The following is a 15,510-nucleotide window of genomic DNA, read 5'->3' as shown; positions in this document are numbered from 1 at the left end:
CCCATAGGTTTCTAAGCGCGGACCCAGGGATGAAACCGGTGGTGCTCCGCGTCATCTTGCTTCCAAGGCGAGCATGTTGTTCATGAGCTATCCTCCTACGACACAGTTTATCTCCTATATGAGCTCTGTTTCACCTACTCTCCTCCATTAAAGAGGCAACCGGGAAGTCAGGCACCAGTAATTTCATTAGCCCCCATTCACATAGAGTCCCATAGGACTGTACGGGAATGGGGACATGGGAGCACCGGCACCATTGCTAATGGTGCCGGTGCTCCTGTGAAAAATCTGCAGGCCGGTGCAGTCCCGGGAGGTCTGACCTGCCGGGTGTGAGGGCACCCACCCGCAGAGTTGTAGTGTGCTGGTCCGGAAACAACAGTGCCGGTAAGCTTACTGGCACTGTTGTTTCTGGACCGGCACACTTAGAATGAGGCCCATTTGTCTCTCTTAGTGGAGGCTTGATCGCATGCTTCCTCCTCCATGCTTCTACCGTGGGCAGCCAGGGGTGCGGACCAATCGCGAGTGTAATGGAACTGTTGGAGGGAGGACCTCCAGTCCTTGTGGGGCAAAGCCCCTATGTGAGAGCGAAGTACAGTGCCAGGGGCTTGGTCACCTTCCAGTACTTTTTGATCACTAATTCGGTCAGTAGTTCGAGTGCCAGGGAGCCAAGGAGTGTCATGAACTGTCCCATAGCTGTAGTAGTTTAGTAGGTAAACTGCCCCTTCGCTCACTTCCTCTGGGATGGTGCACAGCACCGGGTACTTGGACAAGCAGTCCACTATGTAGGCCCCCGGGCTACCCCAACCAATGCTGTTAGACTGCTGCACTCTTCACTAGGGGGATGGGGAGTGAAAGATACCACAATGGTGAAGCCCAGTTCAGGTCCAGGGGAAGAAGGGCAATGGCCCCCTCTGAGGGCCTCACAGGAATTGCCACAAATGCAGGCCAACTAAGCCCTCATGCACAGATTAGGGAGGCAAGTATTCAGGTCAGCTTCAGTCCGAGGGGGCGCCTTCAGGGGCAATGTCCACCTACAGTCGCACCACTCATCCGGGGCCCAGCAGAGCACTGCCTTCACAAAATGCGGACCAGCGCCGCAGGATCCATCCATTGACAGCACCAAGTATGCAAGTTTCTACCGCAGGGACTCCACCAGAACACCACCTCCTCCAAGTCCGGTGCGGCTTCCGTGGTCCACTTTCTCACGGGGAGGGGGCCACTCCACCCTCCTGATAACGTGCCTCCCAGTCCTCTCTCCAAGGCACAGCGGGGGCCGGCGAGTTGCTTCCAGACAATCCCCTGAGGTCTCTATCAATCCTCACTCTCAGCAGGGACCTCCGACCACGGCGACACCAGGCCCGGGTGACGCGAGGGCCTTCCACACAGCACCGGTGTAGGACAACTTTTTGGCACCATTTTATGAATTTTTACATACACTAAGTAATAAGCTTTCTGAGGATTATTTACGTATTGTTTGAAGTTATCAGCAACTGGATTTGTGAAACAATGTTATGTTATGATTTACTAAAATTGGTCTGGATTATTTTGTAGAATCGGTTTGACATTTGCTCCTGATGAAGAGAAAGATTTTCTCAAAACGCGTTGGGTTTAATGAATAAATACAAACTGTATTGAATTAATGTTGCTTCATGCCACATCTGTGATACAAGGAAATATAGCTCTTTATTAAATTGTTATCTGTGAATTATCATTGAAACACAAAGAAGATTCTAAGATTTAGTTAACTCTAAGAACTTGATTTCTTGAAAGTCTGGCTTCACTATTGGGCCTAAAACAGTGTGCGAGAGACAGAAATTTCCTAATAGGGAACTTTGTCTTGTTCTGCTTCAGTTTTTCAACCCATGTGCCAGGGTTGACTTTTTCTCCTCCACACCTCAAGTTTTATTACCTTATATTGAACTTTTATCTCTATACTTATTTCAAATTGATATGGGTTGCCCCATTACTTAGGTGTGCAGGGTATAACAATTTGGATAGATATTGTTACTGCCACCAACATTTTGGACCAGTATATAATTCACCCACTACACTCCAAAAACACTATAGAAGATCAAATGCATCAAGCCAAAGGATCTCCAATGAGCATATGGGAGAAAAGTGTAGACGCATGTTCCTTTCCTCTATTCTTTCCTACAGGTAAAGGAGGAAGATATGATGAAAGATACACAAAAAACTGCATCAGAATATTGCTCTTTATGAATGTATCATGAAGACCCCAGATTCAGACAAAATGTAGAATACATTTTCCACCTCCTGTTCGAAAGTGAACTAGCAACTCTATGTTATGGAGTTGCACACACATTAAAAACAGGCTCTCATGTCTGCTACCCAACTGTTTAAAAAGATAAAAGACAAAGATGAAATTTTGCAGTCAAGAATCACAAATCTCTTGGCAAACATGCGTGGTACAAAAGAATACTGGTTCTGACGTCACGTTGATGCAAATTGTATGCTAAGGAACCCAGGCCCACCCGCATGGTTTGTTACTTTATGTTGTGCAGAATATGCATTGGATGACTTGCATGAATTCTTACGCATAGAAAACCAAAATAAAGAAGGGATAGATATTAAAAGACCAGGAGAACCCTGTTCTATTGACCCTTTGAATGTATCAAGGTACTTTCACCATCGCTTTATTGCCATGCTGCACTTCATCTGCAATAAATCTACCCCTCCACTCAGAGAAGTCGAACACTTCTTTTGGAGAAAAAAAATCAATCCAGAGGAGCGCCACACACATTTATCCACACATGCTTTTGTGGATAAATGATGCTCCCAAATTTGGCCATAACAGTGATTCCACTGTTTTACAGTTTATTCAAAAATACATTACCTTTGACATCCCTTCAGACACCTCACATAGTAACATGCGTACACAAATCTTACGCTTCCAAAAATATAAGTATGGCAAGTACTGCCGATGTAGATATAAAAACAAAGGTAAATAGTGTACCAAACATTGCTTTTGCTTCCCTATACCAGTTTTAGCAAAAGGACAAGTAAATAGATTGATATCTTCTGTTAGACACAGTGTAAAAGACAAATCGCCTAAAAACACATACATTAAAAGGGACCAATCACCAAAGTACATCAATGATTACAATGCAAACATTGCCCTCTTTGGAATGCAAATTTAGACATACAATATATTGCAGACAATTCAACTGCTGTTGCAAGATATGTCACAGCCTATATTACCAAAGCTGAGAAAACAGAGCTAAAAGACCTCTGCGATGACATATCATCTGACAAAACACTGTCAAATAAGTTGTACAGCTTCGGTATAAAACTGCTCTCCCATAGAGAAGGCGGGTGCTACAAAGCTGCAGACTGTTTAACAGATACTGCCTTGTATGGCAAATCTGAAAACATTGGGCCTCATTCTGAGGTTGGCGGTAATCCGCTGGTGCCTCCGGCTGGTCGCCGCCAACCCAGAAACACTGAATCTGCCACCTGACTTCCCGGTGCCACCGGGACATTCCAAGTCTAGACGGTGCAGGAATTAAGGTGGAGGGTTTGGTAACTTCCCATTCCCGTGGAGTTCCATAGGACTCCATTGCAGTGAGGAAACAGAAGCACCAGCACCATTGATAACACTGCTGGGGCTGTCATGAGAAGTCTGCCTACACATGCAGTTGCGCCTGGCAGGACTGACCCTGCCAGGTACAACGGCCTCTGCAAGCAGAATCGTAGTGTGGCAGTCCAGAAACAAGGGTGCCAGTAATCTTACCGGCACCCTTGTTTCCGGACCGCCACACTTGAATTGAGGCCTATTCTCTGGCTAAACCTTGTTTCAGCTTCATCCAGTAAAAGAGTACTGAAATCCTACCAAAAACACTTTAATAGACACATACTACTCAAACATAAGTCCTGCTTCCAAAAACAAGGTCCTGTACCACATAGCCCAAACCTACTCCAACAAAAATAATGTCACACCAGATGAGACAACTGGCAAATATTTAGTCTCAACATGTGAAGGATGCCTGGTCAAACTTACCAAACCCTGTCTAATTAATCCTAATTAATCATATAAAATTATCATTTAAATCTCCGCAAAATAGGGAACTTTGCGCTTTAAATTTAGTTGTCACCACAGGTTCCCAAATCTCGTAATGATTTTGAGGTACACACTTGTTAGTGTTTTTCATACAGTTTATACCATTTATTCAGTTATAAACACAAGTTAATTCACCTAGTGTTTGTTCAGTTTATTCCACATTCATCCTAAAGACACAAGTTACTTCACTTTGTGTTTTCCCTTTTGTTAATAGTAGTGACTTTCTTTGGTGACAGATGTGTTATTCTTTGTAAAGCATGAGAGATGTGCTATTCCTTACAAATGTAATTGTTGTTGTCACCAGTGATGGCATCAGTGATGTGATTTGTAATAGCATCAGTGTTCTCCTACAACATGTAATAAGTGATGTCATCAGTGATGTGATCTGTGATGTCATCATTGTGATCATAGGCTGCACAACAGGTGGCACACAGTTAAGGTGGCTTTAGCTGAATTTCAGGGGTTTTGTTGTTCTCACCTTAACATCCCTGCAACTAAAGTTTTTTCCTTGAATTTCAAGGGGTTTGTTACAATGTATTGCTCACGTTAATGTCCCGACTAAAGTTTTTTCCTTGAATTTCAAGGGTTTTGTTATTCCACAGATAATTAACATTAATAATACGAACAATTTGGCTAATCAAATCAATATATCATGTCTATAAAGTAAAATAAAAAGCAAGTGTATAACCATATCCCTCAAAATAACCCTATTCTTAAAAATGTTACTTAACGTTTTAAAGTATTTATATGTATATTTACTGTTCATAAATAAAGAGTTATTAACGTGTTATAGTAACTGGGTACAAACACTACACAATATATCTTCAAGTAAATCTTTCCAACACTACTGCCCGTATATTGAAAAATGTTTTTATAGCCACGTTTACCAAGGATGCATGAAATCAGCCAATAAGACGTCAACCTCCTTTAATGCAGCTATGCATCTTCGCACCTAATGCCTTCGTCAATCATATCACGCACTGCGGCTCCGCACCTACAAGTGACTTTTATGAGCACCAAGAAACAATCCAATCACATGTTGCAATGTATTCACGTGACTGCGCCCATGCTGTTTGGTGACATCCACGCATACGAGACTGAACAATCAGACAGTGTGGTGTGGCAGTCTGTAGCCGCGAATAATCACCACACCCACAAAAAATATGTTTAAACGTATCATTGCTTTTTGTACTGCAAGCACGTTTGTCACTTTACCGCTTCAATTCTTGATCCTTTTTACCCAGTTTTTCCCTAATCCTATCCCCCTTTGTCCTGTGATTTGTTCAGTTTGTGTACTTTTTGGTTTACTTTTTTTTAAACATTTTCATTTTTTGCAGCATTGTCTTTTTTCCTTCCTGCTTAGACATTCCAACATGTCTGAGCATGTGCGCATGAGTAGTGATGAAGTCATCATTTGGGTTGGCAATCCATCACTACCTAGGAAGAAGCAAACTGGAATGAAAAAAACAACAGGCAGTTGCTGCTTCTTCAAAGTGAAGGAAAACTGTGCAAGGAAAGAAGTGGAGGAGGTACTCTGCAGCTTCTGTAACAAGACTCTACACTGTGGGCCTTGTAATGTTCCATTTCAAATCCTGGGAACATCAATAATGTTAACAATCTAGTGCGTGTCCATTGGAAAATGCATGGTTCCCATTCCCTGCATAGAATGCAATCAGCACCACCTGCAGGACCTCCATCCACCAGTGCATCAATAACTCCAATTTGAAATGAAGCCTCTACATTACCATTGGTCCACTACACAGACTCCACTGTAACCGACACCCAATCTTACCATGATGCAAGTCATGTGTAAAAAATGCTGCAAATGTGTAGTCAAGGAAGGTGCCACATTTAACGAATGGAAGGAGTTAATCTCACAGCCCCAGATTACCTGTCATCATTAGTTTATTTTGTAAGTGTCAATTTGTCCCCCCTTTTTTCTAAAAAAAGACAAAAAAAATATAAAAATTCCCTTTGTTATATGTTACATCCTTATGTGTTTTCCTCCCCTCTTCCACCACCTCTTTCCATCCCCCAAAACGGCCCTTTTAAGGGCCACCATTTAAGTTATAAAAATAGTTAAAAATGAACAGAAACTGCAAAAATATATTACAATACATATTGTAATTTATTTTCTGTAGTTTCAGTAATCAAACCCCTCAACTGTTTGTTTGTAGCTGTGGTTATAATGTTAACAGGGGAAACAGTTTAGCTGTGAATAAAAGCAACCCAGTTGTTGCTAGTCTTAGCCACGCAAGCAAAAACCAACAATTCATCGAATTAATGCTGTAGCCACGACTATACAAAATGTTATAAAAAAATATACAACTCTGCATCTATAAAAAATTGCATTACACATATGTATGTCAAATTTATTAAATAACTTACCAAATACCATTATACATTTTCTCTTCTTTATTCCATTATATCAACTCTGAAACAAAATAAAATGTAGTTCATAAAATAAAAACAAAATTATTCATCTTTTTTATCATAGTGTTACTAAGAGAATAACATTAACAGGTTGTATTAATCAATCTTACTAAAGATGGAAAAAATGTGTTGTTGGAGAGAAAAAACACCTTGATTTAGCTATTTTTAATATTTACCAATAGTTACATATGCATATACAAATTATACTCTATGTAACGTAGCATGTCAAATAAAAATGTCCCCAATTTTATAAAATAAAAATTGTATCAATAAAACTCTCTTTACAAAATAACACTTTCAAAAAGTAATAGCTGCTACTCAACTATACTAGCCATTTACAGAACTACGAACTTGGTTTTTCATCAGCAAATTCTAAAAAGAATTGCCCACAAAATCAATAGTTCGTACCACATTTCATTTCAGTACAATGCACATATGTTACAATGATGTACAAATATCATTTAATATTATAAGATAACACATTTATAGATTATTTTATGCAACCTTCATCAGGAAACCAAGACATAAGACCTAACTATGTCTTCAGTTTTACAAATAAAAAAATGAAGACATGCCAACAGTGTAACTTTATTTTGAGTATTAATCTTTTTAAAATATAGTCATACCTATATTAAAAATAATAGGTAGACAATAAAAACTGTTGTGAGTAAACATATTAACAATTATCAAAAACTACACTAATAACCTAACAAATGTAATTTCCATACTTCTTATAAAATCTGTGTGCATCCTTCGTTTGGCCACCTACACACATGAGAAGTTCATAATGACATTTCATAATGTACATATCATATTTAAAATGTAAAAACTACAAATTATTATGTAAACTTCTGTTAGCACTTTTACGCAGTGTGGAATGCTTTTTTCACTATATCAAAATTAATTAAAAATTATAAAAATGACATCTACATTGCCATTGCATAACTTCTTTCATAATTTGGTGTGCATCCTTTTTCTGGCCACTTACACAACCAAGAAAATAATGACAATTTTTGTTAAACCTACCATACAAAATGAAGAAACAGGTACAGTTTAATGACTAAAAAGGTAATGTGACTTTTCAAAAACTTCACACTGCATTTATAACGTTTAGAACACATATATAAATTTAAAAAACTAACCCTTTCAGTAATATATTTTCATTTTTTATTTCAATTATAATATGTTTTGGAAAATGTTGTACACATACCTAATTTCACCACCTATACACATAATAGGTAAATTCAATATATCTACATTCTTCCATACATTTGTAATTAGTAGTAACATCTCATTTATTCATCAAACATTACAATATAATTGTTTTACATATGATATGATATGGCATTTATAACGCACCTGTACAAAAGTGTTTCTACCTGTTTCAGATGTAAACAGTCATAACAGTTATACACTCCCATACACTAATGTACATGGAACCATTTTTGTAACCTAGCCCTTATAGGGAACACTTGTACATTTTAAAATGTACAGGGCCTGATTCATGGATTATTTGCGCCCAAAAAAACAAGATTTGTGCGGCATTCTGCCAGCAAATCCCTGTTTAACAAATGGGGATTTGCAAGCACAATGGCGCACAAATCCCATATTTTTCGGTGCAAATAATCCATGAATCAGGCTGATTGTGTTTAACACAATACAACAAAAGTAGATTGCAGAATGCTGTTTTCTCTTCTAAAGTATGTAATCTTCTGAATATTACTTGTACATTTATTATTTACTATTTTTAAAGTACATTCTAGTATGACTCTGTCTACTACTTTACATAAAACATGCATTACCCTATTTTTCAATTTTAAACTTTTATTTTGCATGTTTATATTCACAAAGAATATTACAAATATATTTTAAAACTTTGGTTCTAACAACATTCGGTAAGCATTCTTAAAACCCTTTTGGCAATCTAGCTTGGTGTGTGACTATAGAGTCATTACAAACAAACCAATTTACTTCGTAGGCACCCATGTTGTGAAATGTCCACAATCATTGGATGCCTTCTCATGAAAAATAATTTCACACCTTTTTAAAAGTTTTCTTACTAATAGAAACTTGACCAAATTTAAAATTCATAATAGATGTGTTAATTTTCCTGCCTTCTACACTGTATCTTTGAAACACAATCAATACATACTTATTAAAAACTAGATTTTGCAGTGTTGATTGTAAATTACAACCACAGTCACTGCATTGCATGTCATGGAATATTTTAGTTACAAGATCAGAAAAATTGACACTTTCTAATCGGGGATATGCACATACACAAATCTTTCATAGAGATCTGGAGTAGAAAAAACGTTCTCATATTTTGGACAATTCTTGACTATCTTCCTATATATTTTGAGAAAATTGTTGATTTCCACTTGCAACAGCTACTACATTTTGGATTGACATTGCCGAATGTAAACTGTGTGGTTTTTCATCTACAGAGTTTTTAAGAAATGAAAGTTCCACACATGATATGATAGAAGGGATGACAAAATAACGATCTTGATAACATTCAGATCATTCAAGTGTGGGGAAGAGGGAATGGGAGAAATGCCGGGAGGGGAAGGAGAAGTGCAATTAACTCACAAGTGCAGCCAGCCGGTGACTCATAAATGCAGAGAGAGGGACAGTAGGGTTGCAGATACAGGCCGTTAAGTGCTGTGGATCCCAGAGATAGTGCGAGGGCAACTGGACATGCTGGAGCCTGGGCCTGAGTTCACAGGGTGACCAGGTAACCAGTCCGTGGAGCAGTCAAGAGCATCAGCAGGGGAGAGGAAGAGAGAAAACAGAAGCAAAAAGGAAGGTCTTGAGTTGCTCCCGGAACCAGAGGTGGTCCTGCTCAAGTTTGAGAGAGGCAGGGAGGCTGTTGCAGAGGGAGGCCCCACCCGAGGAGATAGATCTGCCCCCAACTCTCTGCTTGGAGAAGCGTCTGACCCTCAGAGGTTTGGAGGTGGATGAGCAGAGAGCTCAAGAAGGAAGATGTTTTGGAAGAGAAAGTTGGAAGTCGAGCGGTCCCAGGCCCCAGACAGCCTTGTGAACAATGCAGAGGGTCTTGAAGTTTATCCTTGCAGGCACAGGAAGCCAATGAAGAGATTTCGGAGCTGGAGAAATACGATTCCTGGGCTTGAGGCCAAGGACAAGTCTTGCAGTCCTCTCCTGGATAAATTGTAAAGATCGAAGAGTAGAGGCAGGTAGATTTAGAAAGAGGGTGTTGCAATAGTCCAGCCTAGAGAGGACCAGAGCTCTGGAGACAGTGAGCTGCTGGGGAAAGTGAGAAAAGGAAGAATACCTCCGAGGAGGTGCATCTGATAGTTTGACTTCTTAGAGACTTCAGATATGTGAGGAGAGAAGGAGAGGGTGGAGTCGAAGATGACACCAAGGTTCTTAGCCTCACAGGAAGGAGCAGGAAGAGGGCCCAGAGTGGGTGGCCAGAGAGAGAGAGAGGAAAGGAGGGAGTGGGTGACCCAATGAGGAGGATCTCAGTCTTACTGGCATTAAGGCAGAGATCATTGGTGGCACACCATTCCTGAATTGCGGCCAGACAGTCTGGTATGATAGAAGAAGTCGAGGTGGCTGAGGGGAGCCTGAAAGAGAGCTGAGTGTCATCCGCATAGCATTTAAAATTGAAGCAGAAAGTATTTATGCAGTAGGCAAGAGTTGCCAGATAGTGGTTGAAGAGCCAGGGAGAGAGGTTAGACCCCTGGTGAACACCACAAGTAGAGAAAGATAGAAAAGAGAAAAGACCCCAGTTGGACCTAAGAGGGTCGGTCGGTGAGAAGGGAGGTCAACCAGGCCAGGGCCTGATCAGTAATACCAAGGTTGACCCGGAGAAAATTGAACAGGAAGGCATGGTTGACCATGTGAAAAGCAGAGGATAGATCAAGGAGAATGAGGACAGAAGGGAAATTAGAGTCAAGATTGGAGAGCAAGTCTTACCAGGTGTTCAGGAAAGCAGTTTCCGTGCTTCTGGCAGCTTTGAAGCCAGACTGGTGGTCATGGAGGCAACCAACATATTCAGTATGTAGATTATGCTGGGTGATGGCCAGCTTTTCCAAGAGGTTGCCCAGGAATGGCGTGATTGAGTTCAGATGATAGTCAGCCGAAGAGGAAGGATCAGCCAAGACTTCTTTAGAAGGGGGTTCACAAGAGAGTGCCTAAGGGGGAGGGTACAGCACAAGTGGTAAAGAAGTGCCACTGCTTCTCTGCTGTTTCTTGCATCAATGGAGTAATTTAAAACAACATACACAAAGCTGCATTACAATAGCATTCACCTCCTGTTTCATTACTAAATCTGCAATGAGAGGATGTCAACTCTGCAACTCCTGCAGATTCTGTTGTTTTTTAAGCTTAAGAGGAGTGATTTTATTAGAAAGTAGTTTCACTGAATCCTTATGTTTCCTGGCTAAGGGCTTAGCAGGTACAGGTATAAGTTTCAGGTGAGGAGCATACCGTACATGAACCTATTATATTCTTCAATGCAAGCAATGTCAGCTGTCATTTTTCTTTCATCAAAGTTTATTAGAAATAAACCTTCTATATTTTTCCCATGTGACAAAGCTACATATGACATTCCTTCTATAAACACTGTATAACCAATGTCAATAAGTTAAGTGCTGCTTCTAAATTCAACCCTTGTGATTTATGAATAGTTATTGCATAAGCAGAGCACAATGGAAACTGTGGCCTTTTCACAAAGCTATCCTTAAAAAGCATTAAACTACGGATTTAAAATTATATTTGCACTCCACCAAACTCCAAATAAATGTCCCCAGCATGCCTACCAGCCCCCACTTCCCACGATCCTCGTCCACTCCCCTACTCTATTACAATCCCCCAAAACACTCAATGCATCTAAGATGTTACCCCACCCAAACTTTTGGATAGCCTGGGTACCACACGTCCACGAACACACGATGTGCCATTTGTCCTCATATAGCCGTGGCTGCACAGGGGGTGACATCTACCTGTGGATATCAATGCTGCATGCTGAGTGGCTATTGTAAAGCCGCAAATAATTACAACAGCACCATCAACCAATTAGAACTACAAAACACACACATAATACAAACCCAGCTCATACAAACTACTTTACATTCAAACTAGGAATCATTTTTCTGGAAACAGAGAAATACTTCAGATATCATGGTTGGATTGAAAACTGTGTGGCTGATCGGAGACAGTTGGCTGTTTTGGTTACTGGATTTCTGTGAGAAACTAAATATTAACATTGACCTAGGTTCCAGAGATTTTACACTCAAATGGTTTGGATTGCAGGGAATGCGTTGGTTTCAATTTCTGGCAAAATTGTTCAGTCTGAAAAGAACAGAGCACCTAGATAGCATACTAATTCATTGTGGAGGCAATGATGCGGGGAATGTACAAGGTGTGTCCCTTACTTTAATGATCAAACAAGACATGGCAAAACTAATGGAACTATTTCCTCACACTAGCTTCATATCCAATCTGACTCAGTCGCAAACATGGAGATGGACCACCACATTAAATGGGGGAAATCCCAGAGAAATGATTATAAAGCAGTTTTAGCATTCATGAGAGACCACAACCAATTATGGATATCAAACAATGAACAACAATATACATGGACGTTGGGATCATTTTTGGCTATTGTTTCTATGTCGTCATATGATTTGAGAACTCTTTTTCTAGATTTAGCAGGACCAAGACTTAGCCATACTATACTTTCATATTTTCCATACAAAGCACTATAGGTTAAACGATCTGCAGCTTCATAGGAGCCACATTCTCTATGAGAGAGCATTTTTATGCCTAAGCTGTACAATTTCTGAGCTAGTGTTTTGTCCGATGATAGGTCATTCCAGAGGTCTTGAAGCTCTGTTTTTTCTGCTTTTGTTAAGTAGGCTGAAACTTATCGCGCCACTGCAGTGGAATTGTCTGCAATGTATGCACATCTATGTTTGCATTCCATAAGCGGGCAATGATTGCATTGTAATCATTGATATATTTTGATTCTTCTGTTCTTTTTATGTTTTATGTGTTCTTAGGTGATTTACCTTTAACACTATGTCTAACTGAAGACATAAAGTTCACTCCACCTGTTTCTGTAACTGGTCTAGGGAAACCAAAGCAGCATTTGCTCTAGTTGCAATGACAATATTTGCCACATTTGTGTCTATGAAATTGTACAATTTGTGCATGAAGATCACTATTTGTTGCTTCCGATGGAATTTCACAAGTGACATATTTTTTGATAAACTGTAAAACAGTGGCATCACTGTCTTGACCAAATTTAGGAGCATAACAATGAAACGATGATGGAAATATCTTGAAACATTAACAGGATCTAGAGAGCAAAGTTCTCCAGGTGTTAGTATATCTATGGTTGTTTTGTTTTTGTTTGATATGCGTAGGAAATCATGTAAATCTTCCCATGCATATTCTGCACAACTTAATGTCACAAACCAAGTGGGTGGACCAAGGTTTCATATTATAAAACGTATATCTCCGTGACGTCGGAACCAGTACTCTTTCATACCACACATGTTTGCTAACAGATTTGTAATGCTCGATTGTAAAACCTCATATTTTTCTTGCACTTTTTGTATTAATTGCATCGATATATGAATATCAAAAAGAATCAGGGTGTGAGACCCTCATACAGTTTAAACAGTTTTGGACATATTTATTTTAATCTCAAAACAATTTTTAAATATTTACATTACTTTCGATAAGCACGAATTTGACAGGGACAGGTTTAATACAACAAAAGGGAGTACAACTGTGTACCAACCTCAATAGTGTGGAGGAAGAATACCCTAGTAATATTGCACAAGTGAGTCCAAGGATTGGGTGAACAAATAACTCAAGTGAGTGCTGCCCGAGGCTGCTATTCAGTCCGGGTATATCTAACAAATCGTGTACACAACACAATATAAAAACATAAGAAAATGAGGTTAAACCGTTGGGTCACAGATCATCGACACTGTAGTGTTTCGGCCGCAGAGGGCTTGATTAGAGCTTGATATTATGGCAGCCTTCATCAGGAGAGACGTGTGGAGTAGGTCTCTCCGTGGATATTATCTGTGGGTGAGATGACAACTGTGAAGGTCATCAGCAGATTAGTGTTTAAATTTAAGGTTACTTAATAATTAATTGCGTAGCTGACATCATTTGAAAGTAGGTTCCTGATTTCAATTTGTGTGCAACTCTGTAACACAGAGTTGCTAGTTCACTTTCAAAGAGTAGGTGGAATATGTATTCCACATTTTGTCTAAATCTGGGATCTTCAGAATACATTCGTAATGAGCGGTATTCTAATGCTTTTATCTGAATAGGTCTATCATCATACCTTCCTCCTTTGCCAGTAGGAAACAGTAGAGGAAAAGTACGTGCTTCTATACTTTTTTCCCATATGCTGATTGGTGATCCTTTGGTTTGTCGCATTTGGTACGTTTCTAGGGCATCATCTATGGTGTCATTAGAGTGTAATGTATGAATTGTATAATGGTCTAAAATATTGGATACTGTAGCAGGATCTAGAAATTCAAATTGACCAGTTTCTGGTGACTCTTGAATTATTTCAGTTGTTTCTCTTAAGTTTTCTTCAATATTTATTTCTTTGTAGTATTCATTATTGTATTTTAGATATTGCAAGGCGTGTCCAACTTTATGTAAGTCTACGAGTTGTTGCCAATTCTTTTTGTCTTTTGTAGGTACACCATTTACTAAGACAATTAAAGATTGGCGTATTGGATGTTGCACTCCCAGAGTGTGCAGATTTTCTTTAAGATCTAATGGTAAATACACTACTTTGCCACAAATGCCTTTCACCAATTCAGAGGGAGGTAATTTTGCTGTTTTTGGTTGAAGGCGTATTATTGCTTGAAATGGGTGCACTGTTTGAATTATGATGCTCTCATATACATTCAGTTGTTGCTGGGGTTTTGATAGTGGGAATAATGCCAAGTTATTTGTAATAGCACGTGAAGGAGTTTGGTTGTTGTCAAGTTTAGCAGTGCAGTAACTGCAAAGTATTAAGGGGTCAGTCATTTCGTATTTGTTTTCTGCTATAAGGTAGAGAGCTAATTCAAACCATTTGGAATCTTCATTGTCTTCTATTTTGAATGTTACATCTATAGTTTTTGTGTTACTTTTATAAAAAAAAGTTCTATGGCAACACACACACACATGGTTTGGTACTTCAGCGGATGTACTTTTAAATTTTAGTATGTCTTTTTTGTATGTGTTTAATAGAAGGTTGCCATGTGTAGAACTGTTGCTAGTCTGTTGTAAAGCTATTGCATTTTGTAAGTGGATTTCACTTCCAAAATATTTTTTCTGGATATGGTTGATTTCTTCGAGTATGTCTTTGGCTGTACCATGTAGAAGAATGTTATTTAAATTGGCTAGTGCTAAAGCAGAACATTTAGCATAGTACAGTTTATAGACTAGATTTCTTATAGTTGAATGATGTGTTGATATCATTTTGATATGATGGAAGGTGCTTTTGCAAATAGGTCCTGAAATGCAGGCTAATGAATGTCCTTGTAGTCCTGTGTATTTGCGCACTGGACAGGTATCCATGTTTTGCAGCACTTTCATTTTGATTTTGTCTTTGCCTTTTACATACTGATTGAGGAACTGGCATAAAGATTTGAAAGATTTTTTGGGAATGTTACACATTGACGTGCATGGCCATTTGTATACTGGATGTTCTGGTTCAGTCGAATGAAGAGGTAATTCTGAGTTTTCTGGGAATATTTTTGTAAGCAGTATTTCTTGTTGCATTATGGTACTATTAAATTTTTCATAACCTCGTCCACTGCTATGTATGGCAATTGTGTTTGTTTGATTTTGTTTGTATGCTTCTTCATTAAAATATGGTTCTGTGCTCATGGTGTGACTCCATTCACCTCCACAGATATTTGAGAAGTTATTTTTGTTGACATTCCGTTTATTGAGAAGTCTTTTTTGTAATTTAGTAGTTAGTTTTGTTAGTGGTTTCATTCTGTTTAACA

The 15,510-nt window shown here is 39.2% G+C and overlaps 1 protein-coding gene across 7 annotated transcripts in view; it reads right to left on the bottom strand.

The window, feature by feature from the left end:
- Positions 1 to 15,510, bottom strand: part of DLGAP1 (DLG associated protein 1) — a 2,039,252-nt gene that overhangs the window by 1,140,827 nt on the left and 882,915 nt on the right. For 6 of the 7 annotated variants that reach the window (XM_069620841.1, XM_069620846.1, XM_069620840.1 and 3 more), the window contains one exon: positions 6,464 to 6,509. The exons of the other annotated variant lie outside the window; for it this stretch is intronic. The gene's annotated coding sequence lies outside the window, so the exon portion shown is untranslated. The remainder of the gene's footprint in view (positions 1 to 6,463; positions 6,510 to 15,510) is intronic. 7 annotated transcript variants of the gene reach the window in all.

This window comes from Ambystoma mexicanum, chromosome 5q, assembly GCF_040938575.1.
Source record: "Ambystoma mexicanum isolate Mex_15411 chromosome 5q, UKY_AmexF1_1, whole genome shotgun sequence".
In the NCBI taxonomy this organism is placed as follows: domain Eukaryota; kingdom Metazoa; phylum Chordata; class Amphibia; order Caudata; family Ambystomatidae; genus Ambystoma; species Ambystoma mexicanum.
Note: the sequence above shows the minus strand (reverse complement) of the source record. Positions and strands in the feature narration are given on the sequence as shown.